The sequence below is a fragment of the Cupressus sempervirens genome, chromosome 4, assembly GCF_028749045.1.
Source record: "Cupressus sempervirens isolate cs-2001-9-10 chromosome 4, ASM2874904v1, whole genome shotgun sequence".
Classification (NCBI taxonomy): domain Eukaryota; kingdom Viridiplantae; phylum Streptophyta; class Pinopsida; order Cupressales; family Cupressaceae; genus Cupressus; species Cupressus sempervirens.
The window spans coordinates 532,484,260-532,490,835 of NC_143121.1; positions in this window are offsets into that span (position 1 = coordinate 532,484,260).

Sequence of the window (6,576 nt, forward strand, 5' to 3'; positions counted from 1 at the left end):
TAGGTAATGATTTATTCTATAGATAATGGCTTAGTTTCATCCACAAAGACTTTGAAGAAGTTTCTGGTCATTTTTACGTATTTTTCATTGATTGCTCTGTTTCACAATCTAAGCTGATATCTTCATATATCATCTATTTGTATTATAATCGACGGCAAATATTCTCTGGTATAGTAATATGTATCCTCAAGTTTTGACTCTGTTAATAAGCGAATGATTTGTAACCCAACTTGGGTTTAAAACTCTAATATGAAGAGAAAAATCAATCAGCTTCGTAATCTGATCATAACAGTAACTAGCTGTAATAGGAGTAGTGACACACCAGAAACTCCTTTGCATCTGATCAACAGAAAAATCTATAAACCATTTGTATCTTCGCCTAGTTTTAGTAGTGTCCAAAGTGTTGAGAAGCTATTACTCTCCCCTGTGGTAGCTCAGTTAAACATGTATTTATTTTACAATACCGATGATCTTTGGAATTACATACATGAAACCAAGAGGATTAAAACAGTGTAGCATATTTACTGCAGAATTATAAGCTATTCTTTATATTATGCAATGCATGATACATATAAACTACCATAATTACCTGGTTCATGGCAGATTCTGACCTTACAATATTTTTTGGTACAGTACTAATAACAAACAATTAGCAAAGTATTGATGATGTCATCGCCATGGTCCTTGTTGCAATATCTTGGCTGCCAGGGTTGTCTGAATGTGCAGTGTTTATATGTTAAAGATATGCAACATCGTTGGAAAAATAAATGGTCTGAAGGAAAACAAATATTTTGCCCCTTTTGATTATACAATTTAAATTCTAGCTCCACTGGAAAAAGGGACATTTTACGATTAGTTTAAGGAATTTCCATCTCTAGATAATTTGATGAGTGGGTTTACTATTCTTGGCCATTTACAAAAAGGGACAGGTTACAATGAATATGATTCCATTTGCTCATGGTTGCTCCAGTATGTGGGAAGATTCAGTCACTGTTCTCTGAAATTAAATTCATGAAAGACAAAAATTTCAGTAGCAGTTTTTTCACAGTTTCTTGACACTTTCTAATGACGCAGAACAGTACGAGTGCCTTTTTTTTATTGAGTTGGGGAATCAATGTGAGGCAACCACACCTTGGGCTTACTTTTATGTCATAAGGACATTTAGCTTTCAGTCTTGATTGGAAGGCTTCTTTGTCACCACTAAAGTCCTATAAAAAGGGAAATCATCTATAACAACATCAATAAAAATGGCAACAAAATCAATAAATTGAGTTTCAAGATTTTATCTGAAGATTGGGAGGACTAATTTTTATTTTATGTATCAATGCCGCTGGTATATTTAATACCTTTCCCAAGTAACTTTATGTGAAAAAGCCATTTCACATTGGTCAATTTTGCCTAAACAGTTGTAATCTAGGGTGCACTAATTTCACCTGCCATTTGAGGTTTAATTTTTTAAGAGGTAGTGTTTCTCATATTTTCATGAACTTGCATATGCTTATTGATCAGTTTACAAGACACTATGTTCTCTCAAGTAATTTTAACTTGTATGTAGCATTGTACCATGTACATGTCATATCTGTTCTGGGCAGATTTGCGTGCAATAGTCATTCTACATTCACAAATATAGTTTCAACATTTAATCCAAGTTGCACTAAATGTAGTGTTGAATTGCACATTTTTTTGATAGGTAATGTGCTGAAGCCTTGATTATTTATTATTATTTGTTGAAATTAATTATTATTATGTGTTAAGCTCAAGTAGACTCAAACCCAAGACCTCTTAGATAAGAGGCTCACAACTTACCATTGTGTTGTAGGCTGTTGCCTATAATTGCACACCAATTCTTAAAAAGTACAGAAACAAGCTCAATTAATGTCCATGCATCATTCATATGGCATATACTATCTTCTTCTCAAAGTTTTGGTTTTAGTGAATTAACAAATACTTTCAATCTGTTTTTTAAGTTGTTAAATCTCAAAAATTTGAGGATACACGATTTTGGCTTTGCAAACATGTTTAAAACTTTAAAAAGCCTCATAACTTGTGTAGCAATAGGCCTTAGGTATGTCAGGGCTTTCCCTAGAAGCTTTATGTGCAAAAGCCATTTTACATTTGAAAAGTTCTCACCTAAATTTTCTTTAGGCACATTGATTTGATGTGACAATTGAGATCTGTTTTCTTCAGAGATATTTTCAGATTCTACTGAAGTACACAATATGTGTCAGAAATCAAACCAACTAGAAAATGTGGCATTGATGCAATTAGGGTAAGTATAGATAATAGTCTCCCCCAGGGACGATGCCTGCCCCCACAAATTCTTGCTGTTCCTTGGATGGGGATGTCCTAGGGACATTTGGAACTCTTAGGAAATGTCCACTGTTATGCTGCCACCACTGCCAATAGAAGGGATGTTGTAATCACCCCATATTACGAGTACCCAAATTTGCCCTAGATTTCAATCTTTTAATTTTAAAGCAAGTATGGTAGAAATAATTCATAATCATTAAAAAACATAATTCATAATTGACAATGCAGATTCGTTTAATGGGTTGCTTGAAACAGATTTAAGTTGTCTCAATCATATAACTGATGAGGTAGGATAACTCGATAAGGTGTCCTGATCACAACCTACCCTAGGCCCAAGAGCATATATATCATCCCTCTTGGCCTTGTGTGGCCCGTGCCATCTGTATGAGGTGGTGTACCTAGTGTAGTGCCCTATCACCATTTTGGTTAGTTTTGTTAATTCTATCTTACCTCCAATGATTAAGCATATCTATGCATTTAGTCACCATGATAGAGGTTAGGGAGAATGTTTACAATGGGGTGTACTGATAGTCTTTCCTCCCTAAGTCCAAAGACAGGACTCCTTTCTCCCCCTTAGGCCCAATGGGACTCATTAGTCACATACCATAAGGTGGCATGCTTAGTAGGTGACCTCATCACATGTCCTGCAGTCTGTGATCCCCTCAATTTCCTATCATGGCTGATTACAGCCATCAGAAAGTACACTGGATTTCACACAACAAAACTTACAATAAAATAATCTCAGATCTCAACATTATATAATATAGACTAATCAGAATTGTACATATATCAGTAAATGAACAATCACATAATATCATGATTCAGAACTGTATGTGTAATTCAATAAAAGATAATTAGAAATATATTTCTATGTACTGTATGTTCCATATAACATCCATACCCGAATTGCAGGTTGAGTTTATAAACTTTTATTTTCTTATTGTGTCTTCTATTTATGATGATTTGAATGAATGAATGTAGGTTTGATACAGTGATGCCTAAATGGTTGATGTTTGAATGATGAATCGACTGATCTGATAGGCATTTGATGACTGACTTCTGATTCCAAGATGTGAATTGATTGACAATGATTTTCAACCTTTTCTGATTTGTAGATTGGTTGATTGTGTGATGCATTGATGAGGGGTGATGTAGTGACGTTTGCTTGGAATGATCTTCCCTTTATAATTTACAAGTGTAAAGGACATCACCTTTCATAAGGTTTGAATCACTATTTTCATTGTTGCCTTTGAGAATGGTATATTATTCTCCCAATTGATCTCCCTTTTTGATGTCTTCTCAAATGCAAGCTTCTCCTCTTTAATATCTCCTCCGAGTGTAGGAAGTTACATCCTTTCATTTGTCAATGTCATTATGGAAGGGTCACACCCTTTGGTTATGGAAAACTACCACTGTTTGATAACAACTACTGCCCCTTTCACTCATTTAATCTTCACCTATGTCTCACTTTTCAAATCTGTCTTTATTGCTTTCCAAATCTGCACATATTCGATTTAAGATTTGCATCTCCCCTTCTTCTAGATCTACATATCTTATTTTCTTTGTACTTTCACAATTCTTATTGCACATCTTTATACTTCTGCTCTAAATCTGCTTTAGATCTCCTCTACTCACTTTTCTTCCATTCCATTTGATCCTTCTTCCCCTTCATATCTTTTCTGAGGAAGGATCATACCCTTTGCCATGTCTGCCTTTTTCAATGGTCACAATCACCCCCTTTTGAAAGAGTTACAACCCTTTGTCTTTTAAAAGAGTCACTTCTTTACCTGCTTCTTCCCTTAATGCTTCCTTAATTCATATGCTTCCTCTTCTGCTTCCCTTTCAATTCTCTCCCTTTTATACCTCATATATCTCATGTTTGAGGAAGAGACAACTATTCCATTCATGATTTCTGACCATTTGTTTAACTTAACTAAATTTTAATTACTTCTAATTTTATTCTTTTATAGTTCTAATTAAATTATTAGTTATTATAATAATTATTCAATCCTATCTCAAGAAGGGGACATGACAGATGTGTACTTTTAATTTTATTCTTGTATAGTTTTAATTAAATTATTAATGTTCATTATTTAATCCTCTCTCAAGAAGGGGACATGACAGATGTGGCAAAGAGAGGATATTTTTGAAGTGTCTCCTTGATCTAGAAACTTAGGGGACACGACAGATGTGTCAAAAAGAGGATATTTTTGAAGTGTCTCCTTGATCTGAAAACTTAGGGGAAACATTGGGATGTCTTGGGGACATTCAGGGTAGTTTTGGACATTTCGTCACAAATTCTTGCCATTTCTTGAATGGGGTTGTCTCAACCTCAAGGACATGGAGACTCAGAAATGTCTACTGTCGTGTTGCCACCATTTCCTATAGGAAAGATTTATCACTTAAAGAGAGGACATTTTTGGAGTCTCCGCTTGAGCTGGAAATTTAGGGAAAACATTGGGACGTCTCTTGGGTCAAGCAGTTAAAATAATGTTCTTATTTTAAGATGAGCTCAAAATCGATGTCAAGTTTTAATAGAATTGAGCAAGGCAACAAGTTACAATACGAAGCTGCAAGAGTGACAAAGATTTTAGAGTAACAACAATAGGCTAGGAAAAGTGAGGGCAGCAACAAGGGTGAGCATTACCCAAGTCATCTTTGGTCTGAATGTAAGCATTAGGAAGGGCAAGCAACAAAACGGGGAAGAGCACGTGCCAAGTATTCGTGAAACGCCAATAAAAACTTTGTAGACTTCCATCAATCAAGTTGATTGGATTCTTTATTTTCAGTTTTCTTTTTTTGGCGAATCTTTATATGTTCATTGTATAGTGTTCTATTATGGGGACAACCTTATAATATCGTTCGTTTGGATATTGTATCGCTTTATCGATAAAAACTCTCACCGTGAATTTTGCTTATTTTGATTGAAAGAAAGCTCTGGCTAGGAAATAATGGTTTTTATTGGGGCATTCGATTGCATAATGTAGACCTTGGCGTATATAGAATTTGGCTTGCAAAGAGACTTTTCGTGGTGTAGATAACTTTTAATCACATACAAATAGGATTTATAAGCATGTTTTCAAAGAATTTATATTGAATAGCTACAACTCAGCATTTAAAAAAAAGATTTACTCTCCTGTTTGTAGGGTTTCTGTTCGCTATAGGGACTTTGTTGGGCAAAGCTTTTTAACTTAGTTTGGTTTCATATGAAAATGGGTTTGGAAGGTCTAGTGCTATGAAATGTACAACCATCATTCCTTGATCACCTCCAATCTTCATGTACTGTGACAGTTTCACAGAAACCCGAAGGCTGCACAATGAATCGAATTCATCAGCATTACATTTCAGCTGTTGTATCAAACCTTTTACTTAAGAGTGTAATTTTCTGTATCTGCACATTCTCCAAATCGGCAAGGCAGAGAGAGATGGAAATAATTTTCTTACACCACCGGATTATTCCATTCTCTAGCACATTAAAGATTGTTCTCATAGACCTGACAATACTCATTGAAATCAGCAAGTTGCACAGTATGAGAGTATGTAAAATTTCTCTTGCCTCTCCGATCTTATTATCCTTATCAATATAGAATTTTGCCAGTGTTTATAATTTTGACTATTTAGGGCTTAAATTTGTAATTTGATAATTTTCTTGGCTTGTCTTTATCTACTGATTCATCTGAATTCATTGGGCCTTTGTCTACCAAGTTTTCCCACCACTATGTAATTAATATTTTTAGCAGAGAGTCGGCTTATACCACATGATAAATCTTTTGGGAGGTATTACAAGTTGGTTTAGTGTCAAGTAAATTCCACTAATTTTCAAACCATGGATAAATATCATCATAGGAATCTAGAGTTTTGTTAACATTAAGAATAACAACTGCTTAAGATAGGTGTGAATTGTCTTGGAGCGACAACTACTTCAACTGGGTCTTATTATTGACATTGGAACTCTTTCGTAACTCCGTTGTAGCAGTTATTTCTACAAAAGATTCATCTTCTAATTCGTCTCAAAAACCTCTCTTTTGATCCTTAATTTTCTGCATGAGTAAGTTTCATCGTTCTTCGCTTACTCCTATTTCTTCTAACCAGAATGTGGACATTGGAAAATAATGAAATGTTGAATGAGAACATTGAGAAGAGATGCTTAAATCAGATAGCCTATGAGTTTTTTGTTCGATTAGTTTTTTAATGATTGAGAAACCAATATGGAAAATAGTATGATTTATATGTTTCCCATAATCAAGAAGATGAAATAAACTCCTT